This window comes from Panulirus ornatus, chromosome 12, assembly GCF_036320965.1.
Source record: "Panulirus ornatus isolate Po-2019 chromosome 12, ASM3632096v1, whole genome shotgun sequence".
In the NCBI taxonomy this organism is placed as follows: domain Eukaryota; kingdom Metazoa; phylum Arthropoda; class Malacostraca; order Decapoda; family Palinuridae; genus Panulirus; species Panulirus ornatus.
This window is the reverse complement of record NC_092235.1, coordinates 35,156,954-35,177,076: the sequence shown is the minus strand read 5'-3', so window position 1 is coordinate 35,177,076 and position 20,123 is coordinate 35,156,954.

The window sequence follows — 20,123 nt, the reverse complement described above, 5'->3', positions numbered from 1 at the left end:
CGACTAAAGGGGACGGGAGCGGGGGGCCAGAAACCCTCCCCTCCTTGTATTTTAACTTTTTAAAAGGGGAAACAGAAGAAGGAGTCACGCGAGGAGTGCTCATCCTCCTCGAAGGCTCAGATTGGGGTGTCTAAGTGTGTGTGGATGTAACCAAGGTGAGAAAAAAGGAGAGATAGGTAGTATGTTTCAGGAAAGGAACCTGGATGTTTTGGCTCTGAGTGAAACGAAGCTCAAGGGTAAAGGGGAAGAGTGGTTTGGGAATGTCTTGGGAGTAAAGTCAGGGGTTAGTGAGAGGACAAGAGCAAGGGAAGGAGTAGCACTACTCCTGAAACAGGGGTTGTGGGAGTATGTGATAGAGTGTAAGAAAGTAAATTCTAGACTGATATGGGTAAAACTGAAAGTTGATGGAGAGAGATGGGTGATTATTGGTGCATATGCACCTGGGCATGAGAAGAAAGATCATGAGAGGCAAGTGTTTTGGGAGCAGCTGAATGAGTGTGTTAGTGGTTTTGATGCACAAGACCAGGGTTATAGTGATGGGTGATTTGAATGCAAAGGTGAGTAATGTGGCAGTTGAGGGAATAATTGGTATACATGGGGTCTTCAGTGCTGTAAATGGAAGTGGTGAGGAGCTTGTAGATTTATGTGCTGAAAAAGGACTGGTGATTGGGAATACCTGGTTTAAAAAGCGAGATATACATAAGTATACGTATGTAAGTAGGAGAGATTGCCAGAGAGCGTTATTGGATTACGTGTTAATTGATAGGCGCGCGAAAGAGAGACTTTTGGATGTTAATGTGCTGAGAAGTGCAACTGGAGGGATGTCTGATCATTATCTTGTGGAGGCAAAGGTGAAGATTTGTAGGGGTTTCAGAAAAGAAGAGAGAATGTTGGGGTGAAGAGAGTGGTGAGAGTAGGTGAGCTTGGGAAGGAGACTTGTGTGAGGAAGTACCAGGAGAGACAGAGTATAGAATGCAAAAAGATGAGAACAAAGGAGGTAAGGGGAGTGGGGTGGGGGGGGGCATGGGATGTTTTTAGGGAAGCAGTGATGGCTTGCGCAAAACATGCTTGTGGCATGAGAAGCGTGGGAGATGGGTTGATTAGAAAGGGTAGTGAGTGGTGGGATGAAGAAGTAAGATTATTAGTGAAAGAGAAGAGTGGGGCATTTGGACGATTTTTGCAGGGAAAAAAGGCAAATGAGTGGGAGATGTAAAAAAGAAAGAGGCAGGAGGTCAAGAGAAAGGTGCAAGAGGGCGAATGAGAGTTGGGGTGAGAGAGTATCATTAAACTTTAGGGAGAATAAAAAGATGTTTTGGAAGGAGGTAAATAAAGTGCGTAAGACAAGGGAGCAAATGGGAACTTCAGTGAAGGGGGCCAATGGGGAGGTGATAACAAGTATTGGTGATGTGAGAAGGAGATGGAGTGAGTATTTTGAAGGATTGTTGAATGTGTTTGATGATAGAGTGGCAGATATAGGGTGTTTTGGTCGAGGTGGTGTGTAAAGTGAGAGGGTTAGGGAAAATGAGTTGGTAAACAGAGAAGAGGTAATAAAAGCTTTGCGGAAGATGAAAGCCAGCAAGGCAGCAGGTTTGGATGGTATTGCAGTGGAATTAATTAAAAAAGGGGGTGCCTGTATATTTGACTGGTTGTTAAGGTTATTTAATGTATGTATGACTCATGGTGAGGTGCCTGAGGATTGGCGGAATGCTTGCATAGTGCCATTGTACAAAGGCAAAGGAGATAAGAGTGAGTTCTCAAATTACATAGGTATGAGTTTGTTGAGTATTCCTGGTAAATTATATGGGAGGGCATTGATTGAGAGGGTGAAGGCATGTACAGATCATCAGATTGGGGGAGAGCAGTGTGGTTTCAGAAGTTATAGAGGATGTGTGGATCAGGTGTTTGCTTTGAAGAATGTATGTGAGAAATACTTAGAAAAGCAAATGGATTTGTATGAAGCATTTATGGATCTGGAGAAGGCATATGATAGAGTTGATAGAGATGCTCTGTGTAAGGTACTAAGAATATATGGTGTGGGAGGCAAGTTGTTAGAAGCAGTGAAAAGCTTTTATCGAGGATGTAAGGCATGTGTACGTGTAGGAAGAGAGGAAAGTTATTGATTTTCAGTGAATGTAGGTTTGCGGCAGGGGTGTGTGATGTCTCCATGGTTTAATTTGTTTATGGATGGGTTTTTTAGGGAGGTGAATGCAAGAGTTTTGGAAAGAGGGGCAAGTATGCAGTCTGTTGTGGATGAGAGAGCTTGGGAAGTGAGTTAGTTGTTGTTCGCTGATTATACAGCGTTGGTGGCTGATTCATGTGAGAAACTTCAGAAGCTGGCGGCTGAGTTTGGTAAAGTGTGTGAAAGAAGAAAGTTAAGAGTAAATGTGAATAAGAGGAAGGTTATTAGGTACAGTAGGGTTGAGGGTCAAGTCAATTGGAGGGTAAGTTTGAATGGAAAAAAAACTGGAGTAATGTAAAGTGTTTTAGATATCAGGGAGTGGATCTGGCAGCGGATGGAACCATGGAAGCGGAAGTGGATCATAGGGCGGTGAAGGCGGCGAAAATTCTGGGAGCCTTGAAGAATGTTTGGAAGTCGAGAACATTATCTCGGAAAGCAAAAATGGGTATGTTTGAAGGAATAGTGGTTTCAACAATGTTGAATGGCTGCGAGCCGTGGGCTATGGATAGAGTTGTGCGCAGAAGTGTGGATGTGCTGGAAATGAGATGTTTGAGGACAATATGTGGTGTGAGGTGGTTTGATCGTGTAAGTAATGTAAGGGTAAGAGAGATGTGTGGAAATAAAAAGAGTGTGGTTGAGAGAGCAGAATAGGGTGTTTTGAATTGGTTTGGTCATATGGAGAGAATGAGTGAGGAAAGATTGACCAAGAGGATATATGTGTCGGAGGTGGAGGGAACGAGAAGTGGGATTCCAAATTGGAGGTGGAAAGATGGAGTAAAAAAGATTTTGAGTGATCGGGGCCTGAACATGCAGGAGGGTGAAAGGCGTGCAAGGAATAGAGTGAATTTGAACGATGTGGTATACCGGGATCGACGTGCTGTCATTGGATTGAACCAGAGTATGTGAAGCGTCTGGGGTAAACCATGGAGAGTTCTGTGGGACCTGGATGTAGAAAGGGAGCTGTGGTTTCGGTGCATTATTACATGACAGCTAGAGACTGAGTGTGAGCGAATGGGGCCTTTGTTGTCTTTTCCTAGCGCTACCTCGCACACATGAGGGGGGAGGGGCCTGTTATTCCATGTATGGCGAGGTGGCGATGGGAATAAATACAGACAGAGAGTATGAATTATGTACATGTGTATATATGTATATGTCTGTGTGTGTATATATATGTGTACATTGAGATGTATAGGTATGTATATTTGCGTGTGTGGACGTGTATGTATATACATGTGTATATGGGTGGGTTGGGCCATTCTTTAGTCTGATTCCTTGCGCTACCTCGCTTACGCGGGAGACAGCTACAAAGCAAAATAAATAAAATGAAATAAATATAAGGGATTCATGGTGTGGTGCCTGAGGATTGGCGGAATGCTTGCATAGTGCCATTATATAAAGGCAAAGGGGATAAGAGTGAGTGCTCAAATTACAGAGGTGTAAGTTTGTTGAGTATTCCAGGTAAATTATATGGGAGGGTATTGATTGAGAGGGTGAAGGCATGTACAGAGCATCAGATTGGGGAAGAGGAGAATGGTTTCAGAAGTGGTAGAGGATGTGTGGATCAGGTGTTTGCTTTGAAGAATGTATGTGCGAAATACTTAGAAAAGCAAATGGATTTGTATGTAGCATTTATGGATCTGGAGAAGGCATATGATAGAGTTGATAGAGATGCTCTGTGGAAGGTATTAAGAATATATGGTGTGGAAGGCAAGTTGTTAAAAGCAGTGAAAAGCTTTTATCGAGGATGTAAGGCATGTGTACGTGTAGGAAGAGAGGAAAGTGATTGGTTCTCAGTGAATGTAGGTTTGCGGCAGGGGTGTGTGATGTCTCCATGGTTGTTTAATTTGTTTATGGATGGTGTTGTTAGGGAGGTGAATGCAAGAGTTTTGGAAAGATGGGCAAGTATGAAGTCTGTTGTGGATGAGAGAGCTTGGGAAGTGAATCAGTTGTTGTTCGCTGATGATACAGCGCTGGTGGCTGATTTATGTGAGAAACTGCAGAAGCTAGTGACTGAGTTTGGTAAAGTGTGTGAAAGAAGAAAGTTGAGAGTAAATGTGAATAAGAGTAAGGTTATTAGGTACAGTAGGGTTGAGGGTCAAGTAGACTGGGAGGTAAGTTTGAATGGAGAAAAACTGGAGGAAGTAAAGTGTTTTAGATATCTGGAAGTGGATTTGGCAGCAGATGGAACCGTGGAAGCGGAAGTGAATCATAGGGTAGGGGAGAGGGCGAAAATTCTGGGAGCCTCTAAGAATGTGTGGAAGTCGAGAACATTATCTCGGAAAGCAAAAATGGGTATGTTTGAAGGAATAGTGGTTCCAACAATGTTGTATGGCTGCGAGGCGTGGGCTATGGATAGAGTTGTGCGGAGGAGGGTGGATTTGCTGGAAATGAGATGTTTGAGGACAATATATAGTGTGAGGTGGTTTGATCGAGTAAGTAATAATAGGGTAAGAGAGATGTGTGGTAAGAAAAAGAGTGTGGCTGAGAGAGCAGAAGAGGGTGTTTTGAAATGGTTTGATCACATGGAGAGAATGAGTGAGGAAAGATTGTCCAAGAGGATATATGTGTCAGAGGTGGATAGAATGAGAAGTGGGAGACCAAATTTGAGGTAAAAAGATGGAGTGAATAAGATTTTGAGCGATCGGGGCCTGAACATGCAGGAGGGTGAAAGGCGTGCAAGGAATAAAGTGAATTGGAACGATGTGTTATACCGGGGTCGACGTGCTGTCAGTGGATTGAACCAGGGCATGTGAAGCATCTGGAGTAAACCATAGAAAGTTTTGTGGGGCCTGGATGTGGAAAGGGAGCTGTCGTTTCGGTGCATTATTACATGACAGCTAGAGAGTACGTGTGAACGAATGGGGCCTTTGTTGTCTTTTCCTAGCGCTACCACGCACACATGAGGGGGGAGGGTGTTGTTATTCCACGTGTGGAGAGGTGGCGATGGGGATGAATGAAGGCAGACAGTATGAATTATGTACATGGGTATATATGTATATGCCAGTGTGTGTATATATATGTATACATTGAGATGTATAGGTATGTGTATCTTCTGTGTGTGGACGTGTATGTATATACATGTGTATGTGTGTGGGTTGGGCCATTCTTTCATCTGTTTCCTTGCGCTACCGCGCTAACGCGGGAGACAGCGACAAAGCAAAGTAGATAATAGATAAATATATATATATATATATATATATATATATATATATATATTTTTTTTTTTTTTTTTTTTCCAAAAGAAGGAACAGAGAATTGGGCCAGGTGAGGGTATTCCCTCAAAGGCCCAGTCCTCTGTTCTTAATGCTACCTCGCTAACGCGGGAAATGGCGAATAGTTTAAACGAAAAAAGAAAAGATATATATATATATATATATATATATATATATATATATATATATATATATATATATATATATACATATATATATATATATATATATATATATATATATATATATATATATATATATATATATATATTTTTTTTTTTTTTTTTTTTTTTTTTTATACTTTGTCGCTGTCTCCCGCGTATTGCGAGGTAGCGCAAGGAAACAGACGAAAGAAATGGCCCAACCCCCCCCATACACATGTACATACACACGTCCACACACACAAATATACATACCTACACAGCTTTCCATGGTTTACCCCGGACGCTTCACATGCCTTGATTCAATCCACTGACAGCACGTCAACCCCTGTATACCACATCGCTCCAATTCACTCTATTCCTTGCCCTCCTTTCACCCTCCTGCATGTTCAGGCCCCGATCACACAAAATCTTTTTCACTCCATCTTTCCACCTCCAATTTGGTCTCCCTCTTCTCCTCGTTCCCTCCACCTCCGACACATATATCCTCTTGGTCAATCTTTCCTCACTCATTCTCTCCATGTGCCCAAACCATTTTAAAACACTCTCTTCTGCTCTCTCAACCACGCTCTTTTTATTTCCACACATCTCTCTTACCCTTACGTTACTTACTCGATCAAACCACCTCACACCACACATTGTCCTCAAACATCTCATTTCCAGCACATCCATCCTCCTGCGCACAACTCTATCCATAGCCCACGCCTCGCAACCATACAACATTGCTGGAACTACTATTCCTTCAAACATACCCATTTTTGCTTTCCGGGATAATGTTCTCGACTTCCACACATTTTTCAAGGCTCCCAAAATTTTCGCCCCCTCCCCCACCCTATGATCCACTTCCGCTTCCATGGTTCCATCCGCTGACAGATCCACTCCCAGATATCTAAAACACTTCACTTCCTCCAGTTTTTCACCATTCAAACTCACCTCCCAATTGACTTGACCCTCAGCCCTACTGTACCTAATAACCTTGCTCTTATTCACATTTACTCTTAACTTTCTTCTTCCACACACTTTACCAAACTCCGTCACCAGCTTCTGCAGTTTCTCACATGAATCCGCCACCAGCGCTGTATCATCAGCGAACAACAACTGACTCACTTCCCAAGCTCTCTCATCCCCAACAGACTTCATACTTGCCCCTCTTTCCAAGACTCTTGCATTTACCTCCCTAACAACCCCATCCATAAACAAATTAAACAACCATGGAGACATCACACACCCCTGCCGCAAACCTACATTCACTGAGAACCAATCACTTTCCTCTCTTCCTACACGTACACATGCCTTACATCCTCGATAAAAACTTTTCACTGCTTCTAACAACTTGCCTCCCACACCATATATTCTTAATACCTTCCACAGAGCATCTCTATCAACTCTATCATATGCCTTCTCCAGATCCATAAATGCTACATACAAATCCATTTGCTTTTCTAAGTATTTCTCACATACATTCTTCAAAGCAAACACCTGATCCACACATCCTCTACCACTTCTGAAACCACACTGCTCTTCCCCAATCTGATGCTCTGTACATGCCTTCACCCTCTCAATCAATACCCTCCCATATAATTTACCAGGAATACTCAACAAACTTATACCTCTGTAATTTGAGCACTCACTCTTATCCCCTTTGCCTTTGTACAATGGCACTATGCACGCATTCCGCCAATCCTCAGGCACCTCACCATGAGTCATACATACATTAAATAACCTTACCAACCAGTCAACAATACAGTCACCCCCTTTTTTTAATAAATTCCACTGCAATACCATCCAAACCTGCTGCCTTGCCGGCTTTCATCTTCCGCAAAGCTTTTACTACCTCTTCTCTGTTTACCAAATCATTTTCCTTAACCCTCTCACTTTGCACACCACCTCGACCCAAACACCCTATATCTGCCACTCTGTCATCAGACACATTCAACAAACCTTCAAAATACTCATTCCATCTCCTTCTCACATCACCACTACTTGTTATCACCTCCCCATTTATGCCCTTCACTGAAGTTCCCATTTGCTCCCTTGTCTTACGTACCCTATTTACCTCCTTCCAGAACATCTTTTTATTCTCCCTAAAATTTAATGATAGTCTCTCACCCCAACTCTCATTTGCCCTTTTTTTCACCTCTTGCACCTTTCTCTTGACCTCCTGTCTCTTTCTTTTATACTTCTCCCACTCAATTGCATTTTTTCCCTGCAAAAATCGTCCAAATGCCTCTCTCTTCTCTTTCACTAATACTCTTACTTCTTCATCCCACCACTCACTACCCTTTCTAAACAGCCCACCTCCCACTCTTCTCATGCCACAAGCATCTTTTGCGCAATCCATCACTGATTCCCTAAATACATCCCATTCCTCCCCCACTCCCCTTACTTCCATTGTTCTCACCTTTTTCCATTCTGTACACAGTCTCTCCTGATACTTCTTCACACAGGTCTCCTTCCCAAGCTCACTTACTCTCACCACCTTCTTCACCCCAACATTAACTCTTCTTTTCTGAAAACCCATACTAATCTTCACCTTAGCCTCCACAAGATAATGATCAGACATCCCTCCAGTTGCACCTCTCAGCACATTGACATCCAAAAGTCTCTCTTTCGCACGCCTGTCAATTAACACGTAATCCAATAATGCTCTCTGGCCATCTCTCCTACTTACATAAGTATACTTATGTATATCTCGCTTTTTAAACCAGGTATTCCCAATCATCAGTCCTTTTTCAGCACATAAATCTACAAGCTCTTCACCATTTCCATTTACAACACTGAACACCCCATGCATACCAATTATTCCCTCAACTGCCACATTACTCACCTTTGCATTCAAATCACCCATCACTATAACCCGGTCTCGTGCATCAAAACCGCTAACACACTCATTTAGCTGCTCCCAAAACACTTGCCTCTCATGATCTTTCTTCTCATGCCCAGGTGCATATGCACCAATAATCACCCACCTCTCTCCATCAACTTTCAATTTTACCCATATTAATCGAGAATTTACTTTCTTACATTCTATCACATACTCCCACAACTCCTGTTTCAGGAGTATTGCTACTCCTTCCCTTGCTCTTGTCCTCTCACTAACCCCTGACTTCACTCCCCAGACATTTCCAGACATTTTTTTTTTTTATACCTCGTCGCTGTCTCCCGCGGTTGTGAGGTAGCGCAAGGAAACAGACGAAAGAAATGGCCCAACCCACCCCCATACACATGTATATACATACGTCCACACACGCAAATATACATACCTACACAGCTTTCCATGGTTTACCCCAGACGCTTCACATGCCCTGATTCAATCCACTGACAGTACGTCAACCCCGGTATACCACATCGCTCCAATTCACTCTATTCCTTGCCCTCCTTTCACCCTCCTGCATGTTCAGGCCCCGATCACACAAAATCTTTTTCACTCCATCTTTCCACCTACAATTTGGTCTCCCTCTTCTCCTCGTTCCCTCCACCTCCGACACGTGTATCCTCTTGGTCAATCTTTCCTCACTCATTCTCTCCATGTGACCAAACCATTTCAAAACACCCTCTTCTGCTCTCTCAACCACGCTCTTTTTATTTCCACACATCTCTCTTACCCTTACGTTACTTACTCGATCAAACCACCTCACACCACACATTGTCCTCAAACATCTCATTTCCAGCACATCCATCCTCCTGCGCACAACTCTATCCATAGTCCACGCCTCGCAACCATACAACATTGGTGGAACCACTATTCCTTCAAACATACCCATTTTTGCTTTCCGAGATAACGTTCTCGACTTCCACACATTCTTCAAGGCTCCCAGAATTTTCGCCCCCTCCCCCATATATATATATATATATATATATATATATATATATATATATATATATATATATTATATTTATTTTATTTTATTATACTTTGTCGCTGTCTCCCGCGTTTGCGAGGTAGCGCAAGGAAACAGACGAAAGAAATGGCCCAACCCACCCCCATACACATGTATATACATACGTCCACACACGCAAATATACATACCTACACAGCTTTCCATGGTTTACCCCAGACTCTTCACATGCCCTGCTTCAATCCACTGACAGCACGTCAACCCCGGTATACCACATCGCTCCAATTCACTCTATTCCTTGCCCTCCTTTCACCCTCCTGCATGTTCAGGCCCCGATCACACAAAATCTTTTTCACTCCATCTTTCCACCTCCAATTTGGTCTCCCTCTTCTCCTTGTTCCCTCCACCTCCGACACATATATCCTCTTGGTCAATCTTTCCTCACTCATCCTCTCCATGTGCCCAAACCACTTCAAAACACCCTCTTCTGCTCTCTCAACCACGCTCTTTTTATTTCCACACATCTCTCTTACCCTTACGTTACTCACTCGATCAAACCACCTCACGCAACACATTGTTCTCAAACATCTCATTTCCAGCACATCCATCCTCCTGCGCACAACTCTATCCATAGCCCACGTCTCGCAACCATACAACATTGTTGGAACCACTATTCCTTCAAACATACCCATTTTTGCTTTCCGAGATAATGTTCTCGACTTCCACACATTCTTCAAGGCCCCCAGGATTTTCGCCCCCTCCCCCACCCTATGATCCACTTCCGCTTCCATGGTTCCATCCGCTGCCAGATCCACTCCCAGATATCTAAAACACTTCACTTTCTCCAGTTTTTCTCCATTCAAACTCACCTCCCAATTGACTTGACCCTCAACCCTACTGTACCTAATAACCTTGCTCTTATTCACATTTACTCTTAACTTTCTTCTTCCACACACTTTACCAAACTCAGTCACCAGCTTCTGCAGTTTCTCACATGAATCAGCCACCAGCGCTGTATCATCAGCGAACAACAACTGACTCACTTCCCAAGCTCTCTTATCCCCAACAGACTTCATACTTGCCCCTCTTTCCAAAACTCTTACATTTACCTCCCAAGCAACCCCATCCATAAACAAATTAAACAACCATGGAGACATCACACACCCCTGCCGCAAACCTACATTCACTGAGAACCAATCACTTTCCTCTCTTCCTACACGTACACATGCCTTACATCCTCGATAAAAACTTTTCACTGCTTCTAACAACTTTCCTCCCACACCATATATTCTTAATACCTTCCACAGAGCATCTCTATCAACTCTATCATATGCCTTCTCCAGATCCATAAATGCTACATACAAATCCATTTGCTTTTCTAAGTATTTCTCACATACATTCTTCAAAGCAAACACCTGATCCACACATCCTCTACCACTTCTGAAACCACACTGCTCTTCCCCAATCTGATGCTCTGTACATGCCTTCACCCTCTCAATCAATACCCTCCCATATAATTTACCAGGAATACTCAACAAACTTATACCTCTGTAATTTGAGCACTCACTCTTATCCCCTTTGCCTTTGTACAATGGCACTATGCACGCATTCCTCAGGCACCTCACCATGAGTCATACATACATTAAATAACCTTACCAACCAGTCAACAATACAGTCACCCCCCTTTTTAATAAATTCCACTGCAATACCCATCCAAACCTGCTGCCTTGCCGGCTTTCATCTTCCGCAAAGCTTTCACTACCTCTTCTCTGTTTACCAAATCATTTTCCCTAACCCTCTCACTTTGCACACCACCTCGACCAAAACACCCTATATCTGCCACTCTATCATCAGACACATTCAACAAACCTTCAAAATACTCACTCCATCTCCTTCTCACATCACCACTACTTGTTATCACCTCCCCACTTGCGCCCTTCACCGAAGTTCCCATTTGCTCCCTTGTCTTACGCACTTTATTTACCTCCTTCCAGAACATCTTTTTATTCTCCCTTAAATTTAATGATACTCTCTCACCCCAACTCTCATTTGCCCTTTTTTTCACCTCTTGCACCTTTCTCTTGACCTCCTGTCTCTTTCTTTTATACATCTCCCACTCAATTGCATTTTTTCCCTGCAAAAATCGTCCAAATGCCTCTCTCTTCTCTTTCACTAATACTCTTACATCTTCATCCCACCACTCACTACCCTTTCTAATCAACCCACCTCCCACTCTTCTCATGCCACAAGCATCTTTTGCGCAATCCATCACTGATTCCCTAAATACATCCCATTCCTCCCCCACTCCCCTTACTTCCATTGTTCTCACCTTTTTCCATTCTGTACTCAGAATATATATATATATATATATATATATATATATATATATATATATATATATATATATATATATATATATATATATATATATATATATATATATATATATATACATAAATGGATTTGTATGTAGCATTTATGGATCTGGAGAAGGCATATGATAGAGTTGATAGAGATGCTCTGTGGAAGGTATTAAGAATATATGGTGTGGGAGGAAAGTTGTTAGAACCAGTGAAAAGTTTTTATCGAGGATGTAAGGCATGTGTACGTGTAGGAAGAGAGGAAAGTGATTGGTTCTCAGTGAATGTAGGTTTGCGGCAGGGGTGTGTGATGTCTCCATGGTTGTTTAATTTGTTTATGGATGGGGTTGTTAGGGAGGTAAATGCAAGTGTTTTGGAAAGAGGGGCAAGTATGAAGTCTGTTGGGGATGAGAGAGCTTGGGATGTGAGTCAGTTGTTGTTCGCTGATGATACAGCGCTGGTGGCTGATTCATGTGAGAAACTGCAGAAGCTGGTGACTGAGTTTGGTAAAGAGTGTGGAAGAAGAAAGTTAAGAGTAAATGTGAATAAGAGCAAGGTTATTAGGTACAGTAGGGTTGAGGGTCAATTGGGAGGTGAGTTTGAATGGAGAAAAACTGGAGGAAGTGAAGTGTTTTAGATATCTGGGAGTGGATCTGGCAGCGGATGGAACCATGGAAGCGGAAGTGGATCATAGGGTGGGGGAGGGGGCGAAAATTCTGGGAGCCTTGAAGAATGTGTGGAAGTCGAGAACATTATCTCGGAAAGCAAAAATGGGTATGTTTGAAGGAATAGTGGTTCCAACAATGTTGTATGGTTGCGAGGCGTGGACTATGGATAGAGTTGTGCGCAGGAGGATGGATGTGCTGGAAATGAGATGTTTGAGGACAATGTGTGGTGTGAGGTGGTTTGATCGATTGAGTAACGTAAGGGCAAGAGAGATGTGTGGAAATAAAAAGAGCGTGGTTGAGAGAGCGGAAGAGGGTGTTTTGAAGTGGTTTGGGCACATGGAGAGGATGAGTGAGGAAAGATTGACCAAGAGGATATATGTGTCGGAGGTGGAGGGAGCAAGGAGAAGAGGGAGACCAAATTGGAGGTGGAAAGATGGAGTGAAAAAGATTTTGTGTGATCGGGGCCTGAACATGCAGGAGGGTGAAAGGAGGGCAAGGAATAGAGTGAATTGGAGCGATGTGGTATACCGCGGTTGACGTGCTGTCGGTGGATTGAATCAAGGCATGTGATGCGTCTGGGGTAAACCATGGAAAGCTGTGTAGTATGTATATTTGCGTGTGTGGACGTATGTATATACATATGTATGGGGGGGGGTTGGGCCATTTCTTTCGTCTGTTTCCTTGCGCTACCTCGCAAACGCTGGAGACAGCGACAAAGTAAAAAAAAAAAAAAAAAAAAAATATATATATATATATATATATATATATATATATATATATATATATATATATATATTTTTTTTTTTTTTTTTTTTGCTTTGTCGCTGTCTCCCGCGTTTGCGAGGTAGCGCAAGGAAACAGACGAAAGAAATGGCCCAACACACCCCCATACATATGCCTTGATTCAATCCACTGAGAGCACGTCAACCCCGGTATACCACATCGCTCCAATTCACTCTATTCTTTGCCCTCCTTTCACCCTCCTGCATGTTCAGGCCCCGATCACACAAAATCTTTTTCACTCCATCTTTCCACCTCCAATTTGGTCTCCCTCTTCTCCTCGTTCCCTCCACCTCCGACACATATATCCTCTTGGTCAATCTTTCGTCACTCATTCTCTCCATGTGATCAAACCATTTCAAAACACCCTCTTCTGCTCTCTCAACCACGCTCTTTTTATTTCCACACATCTCTCTTACCCTTACGTTACTTACTCGATCAAACTACCTCACACCACACATTGTCCTCAAACATCTCATTTCCAGCACATCCATCCTCCTGCGCACAACTCTATCCATAGTCCACGCCTCGCAACCATACAACATTGTTGGAACCACTATTCCTTCAAACATACCCATTTTTGCTTTCCGAGATAATGTTCTCAACTTCCACACATTCTTCAAGGCTCCCAGAATTTTCGCCCCCTCCCCACCCTATGATCCACTTCCGCTTCCATGGTTCCATCCGCTGCCAGATCCACTCCCAGATATCTAAAACACTTCACTTCCTCCAGTTTTTCTCCATTCAAACTCACCTCCCAATTGAATTGACCCTCAATCCTACTGTACCACCTAATAACCTTGCTCTTATTCACATTTACTCTTAACTTTCTTCTTTCACACACTTCACCAAACTCAGTCACCAGCTTCTGCAGTTTCTCACATGAATCAGCCACCAGCGCTGTATCATCAGCGAACAACAACTGACTCACTTCCCAAGCTCTCTCATCCCCAACAGACTTCATACTTGCCCCTCTTTCCAAAACTCTTGCATTCACCTCCCTAACAACCCCATCCATAAACAAATTAAACAACCATGGAGACATCACACACCCCTGCCGCAAACCTACATTCACTGAGAACCAATCACTTTCCTTTCTTCCTACACGTACACATGCCTTACATCCTCGATAAAAACTTTTCATTGCTTCTAACAACTTTCCTCCCACACCATATATTCTTAATACCTTCCACAGAGCTTCTCTATCAACTCTATCATATGCCTTCTCCAGATCCATAAATGCTACATACAAATCCATATATATATATATATATATATATATATATATATATATATATATATATATATGTATATATATATATATATATATATATATATATATATATATATATATATACACTTAGATATATATATATATGTATATATATATATATATGTATATATATATATATATATATATATATATATATATATATATATATATATATATATATATATATGTATATATATATATATATATATACATATATATATATATATATATATATATATATATATATATATATATATATATATATATATATATATATATATATATATATATATATATATATATATATATATATATATATATATGGAAAGCTGTGTAGGTATGTATATTTGCGTGTGTGGACGTGTGTATGTACATGTGTATGGGGGGAGGGGGTTGGGCCATTTCTTTCGTCTGTTTCCTTGCGCTACCTCGCAAACGCGGGAGACAGCGACAAAGTTTAAAAAAAAAAAAAAAAAAAGATATATATATATATATATATATATATATATATATATATATATATATACTTAGATATATATATATATGTATATATATATATGTATATATGTATATATATATATATATATATATATATATGTATATATATATATATATATATATATATATATATATATATATATATATATATATATATATATATATATATATATATATATATATATATATATTATCCCTGGGGATAGGGGAGAAAGAATACTTCACACGTATTCCCTGCGTATCGTGGAAGGCGTCTAAAAGGGGAGGGAGCGGGGGGCTGGAAATCCTCCCCTCTCAATCTCAATTTTCCAAAAGAAGGAACAGAGAAGGGGGCCAGGTGAGGATATTCCCTCTGAGGCCCAGTCCTCTGTTCTTAACGCTACCTTGCTAACGCGGGAAATGGCGAATAGTTTGAAAGAAATATATATATATATATATATATATATATATATATATATATATATATATATATATATATATATATATATATATATATATATATATATAAATATATATAAATATATCTATTTATTCATTAATTTTGCTTTGTCGCTGTCTCCCTCGTTAGCGAGGTAGCGCAAGGAAACAGACAAAAGAATGGCCCAACCTACCCACATACACATGTATATACATACAACGTGTACATATATATGCACACACAGACATATACATATATACACATGCACTTAATTCGTACTGTCTGCCTTTATTCATTCCCATCACCACTCCGCCACACATGAAATAACCACCCCCTCCCCCAAATATGCGCGAGGTAGCGCTAGGAAAAGACAACAAAGGCCCTATTCGTTCACACTCAGTCTCTAGCTGTCATGTAATGCACCAAAACCACAGCTCCCTTTCCATATCCAGGCACCACAGAACTTTCCATGGTTTACCCCAGACCCTTCACATGCTCTGGTTAATTCATTGATAGCACGTCGACTCTGGTATACCACATCGCTCCAATTCACTCTATTCCTTGCACGCCTTTCACCCTCCTGCATGTTCAGGCCCCGATCACTCAAAATCTTTTTCAATACATCTTTCCACCTCCAATATGGTCTCCCACTTCTCTTCGTTCCCACCACCTCTGACTCATATATCCTCTTGGTCAATCTTTCCTCACTCATTCTCTCCATGTGACCAACCCATTTCAAAACATCCTCTTCTGCTTTCTCAAGCGCACTCTTTTTATTACAACACATCTCACTTACCCTATTATCACTTACTCGATCAAACCACCTCACACTACATATTGTCCTCAAACATCTCATTTCCAGCACATCCACCCTCCTCCGCACAACTCTATCCATATCTCACGCGTCGCAACCATTTAACGTTGTTGGAACCACTATTCCTTCAAACATACCCATTTGTTGAGTATTCCTGGCAAATTGTATGGGAGGGTATTGATTGAGAGGGTGAAGGCATGTACAGAGCATCAGATTGGGGAAGAGCAGTGTGGTTTCAGAAGTGGTCGAGGATGTGTGGATCAAGTGTTTGCTTTGAAGAATGTATGTGAGAAATACTTAGAAAAGCAAATGGATTTGTATGTACCATTTATGGATCTGGAGAGGGCATATGATAGAGTTGATAGAGATGTTCTGTGGAAAGTATTAATAACATATGATGTGGGAGGCAAGTTGTTAGAAGCAGTGAAAAGTTTTTATCGAGGATGTAAGGCATGTGCACATGTAAGAAGAGAGGAAAGTGATTGGTTCTCAGTGAATGTAGGTTTGCGGCAGGGGTGTGTGATGTCTCCATGGTTGTTTAATATGTTAGGGAGGTGAATGCAAGAGTTTTGGAAAGAGGGGCAAGTATGCAGTCTGTTGTGGATGAGAGAGCTTGGGAAGTGAGTCAGTTGTTGTTCGCTGATGATACAGCCCTGGTGGCTGATTCATGTGAGAAACTGCAGAAGTTGGTGACTGAGTTTGGTAAAGTGTGTGAAAGAAGAAAGTTAAGAGTAAATGTGAATAAGAGCAAGGTTATTAGGCACAGTAGGGTTGAGGGTCAAGTCAATTGGGAAGTAAGTTTGAATGGAGAGAAACTGGAGGAAGTAAAGTGTTTAAATATCTGGGAGTGGATCTGGCAGCGGATGGAACCATGGAGGCAGAAGTGAATCATCGGGTGGGGGAGGGGGCGAAAATCCTTTCTTACATTCTATCACATACTCCCACAACTCCTGTTTCAGGAGTACTGCTACTCCTCCCCTTGCTCTTGTCCTCTCACTAACCCCTAACTTTACTCCCAAGACATTCCCAAACCACTCTTCCCCTTTACCCTTGAGCTTCGTTTCACTCAGAGCCAAAACATCCAGGATCCTTTCCTCAAACATACTACCTATCTCTCCTTTTTTCACATCTTGGTTACATCCACACACATTTAGACACCCCAGTCTGAGCCTTCGAGGAGAATGAGCACTCCCCGCGTGACTCCTTCGTCTGTTTCCCATTTTAGAAAGTTAAAAAAATACAATGAGGGGAGGTTTTCTGGCCCCCCGCTCCCATCCCTTCTAGTCGCCTTCTACGACACGCGAGGAATGCGTGGGAAGTATTCTTTCACCCCTATCCCCAGGGATAATATATATATATATATATATATATATATATATATATATATATATATATATATATATATATATATATATATATATATATATATACATATATATATATATATACACACACACACACACACAGACACACACATATATATACATATGAAAAATGTAAGAAATAATTTAGAAAACTGAGACTTCTAGCTTGAAATGAAATGAAAAAATGAATGTCACATAATGGTTCAACCTCTGGCTATGGAAAAGGGAAATGTATAATTCATTTACACAAACGTCAACATCAGTTCTCATCAATTTAACCACTGTATCAATAAGCTTCAATGTCTAAGCTACATTTTTTCCAATTTCACTATTTTCTTGTCAAAGCACCATGTATGAAAACTATCACTCCAGTAACAGAACTATAAACATTTACTTCCCCTTTAAAATAAGTTCTGGGGAAGTCTGTCTCGATACACTGCGGGACACTCTACCACCTGGCGAGGTTTGTGTTGCAATGGTTCTTGATTCACAAACGTAGTAGCATCACTGGTGGGCGGAAAAACATTCTTGTAACCACAGCAAGGATCACAGTCCGTGCAACTCCATTATGATGGTTCTTCTCATGACGCGACGCTTAAGCTCAAATACGGAGACTTTGATGTACAATAGATGTCGTCTGAATTCTTCTGTTCCCTCGCTGTATCTCCACTTCCTGTGGAGTGATACGTCGGTAGGTCGACTTTATATATATATATAAAGACGCTTCACTGTTGCAGGACTCCGCCATCCGCCCACCATACAGCCAGACTGTCGAGTTGTTAATCAATTTCACAAATTTCTCAGTTAATCACAATGTTTTCAGGTGTTGAATGCATTTCCAAAGGCTACATTGCACATAACGCGTTACCTTCACTCTCCACAACAATATTCATCAGAGTTTAACAAACAGTACATTCCAGTAGTTTTTATATATATATATATACATATATATATATATATATATATATATATATATATATATATATATATATATATAATATATATATATATATATATATATATATATATATATATATATATATATATATATATATATATATATATATATATATACATATATATATATATATATATATATGTATATATATATATATATATATATATATATATATATATATGTATATATATATATATATATATATACATATATATCATACAAAGCTCCATCAGCCAGGATCGAACCTGGGACCCCTTGTGCAAGAGGCAGGCATGCTAACCGCTAGGCTAAGGGACTGTATAATAGGAAACAACTATTCGAAATACTAAGTACTCGAATACCCTTCGTCTCACTATGGTGAGCAACGGGGTCTATCGGTTGTTTCCGAACAGAACACATAGCCAGCTGATAGCGTTTTACCGAACCTGACTGTACAACGCGGAGTTATATGAATACGAATAAAGTGTATATGAACGCGCATGTTCTATGAAGGTGACATCACGCACCCCTGCCCTAAACCGACTTTCACTGGGAACCAATGACTTTCCTCTCTTCCTCCTCGTACATATGCCTTACATCTTCGATAAAAGTTTTTCACTGCTTCTAACAACTTACCTCCCACAGACTATACTCTTGATACCTTCCACAGAGCATCTCTATCAACTCTATCATATGCCTTCTCCAGATCCATAAATGCTGCATACAAATCTATGTGCTTTTCTCAGTATTTCTCACGTACATTCTTCTAACCAAACACCTGATCCACACATGCTCTACAACTTCTGAAGCCACACTGCTCCTCCCAAATCTGATTGTCTGCACATGCCTTCACCCTTTCATTCAATACCCTCTCATATAATTTCCCAGGAATACTCAGCAAACTTATACATCTGTCATTTGAATACACCTTTATCCCCTTTGCCTTTGTACAGTGGCACTATACATGCATTCCGCCAATCCTCAGGTACTTTACCATGTACCATACACATATTGAATATCCCAACCAAACAGTCAGCAACACAGCCACCCCATTATCTGATAAATTTCACTGCAGTACCATTCAAATCCGCCGCGTTGCCGGTGTTCATATTCCGCAAAGCTTTCATTACCTTTTCTCTGTTTGCCAAATCATTCTCCCTGACCCTCTCACTTCGCACCCTACGACGCCCAAAACACCCTATATCTGCCACTCTATCATCAAACACATTCAACAAACCTCCATCTCCCTCTTATTTCACCACTACTTGTTATTACTTCCCCATTTGCCCCTTTCACCGATGTTCCCATTCGTTCTCTTGTCTTACGCACTTTATTTACCTCCTTCAAAAACATCTTTTTATTCCCCCTAAAATGTGATGATACTCTCTCATCCCAACTCTCATTTGCCCTGTTTTTCACCTCTTGCATCTTTCTCTCGACCTCTTGACTCTTTGTTTTATACATCTCCCAGTCATTTGCACTATTTCCCTGCAAAAATCGTACAAATGCCTCTCTTTTATCTGTCACTAACAATCTTACTTCTTCATTTCACCACGCACTACCCTTTCTCATCTGCACACCTCCCACCTTTCTCATGCCACAGGCATCTTTTGCGCAAGC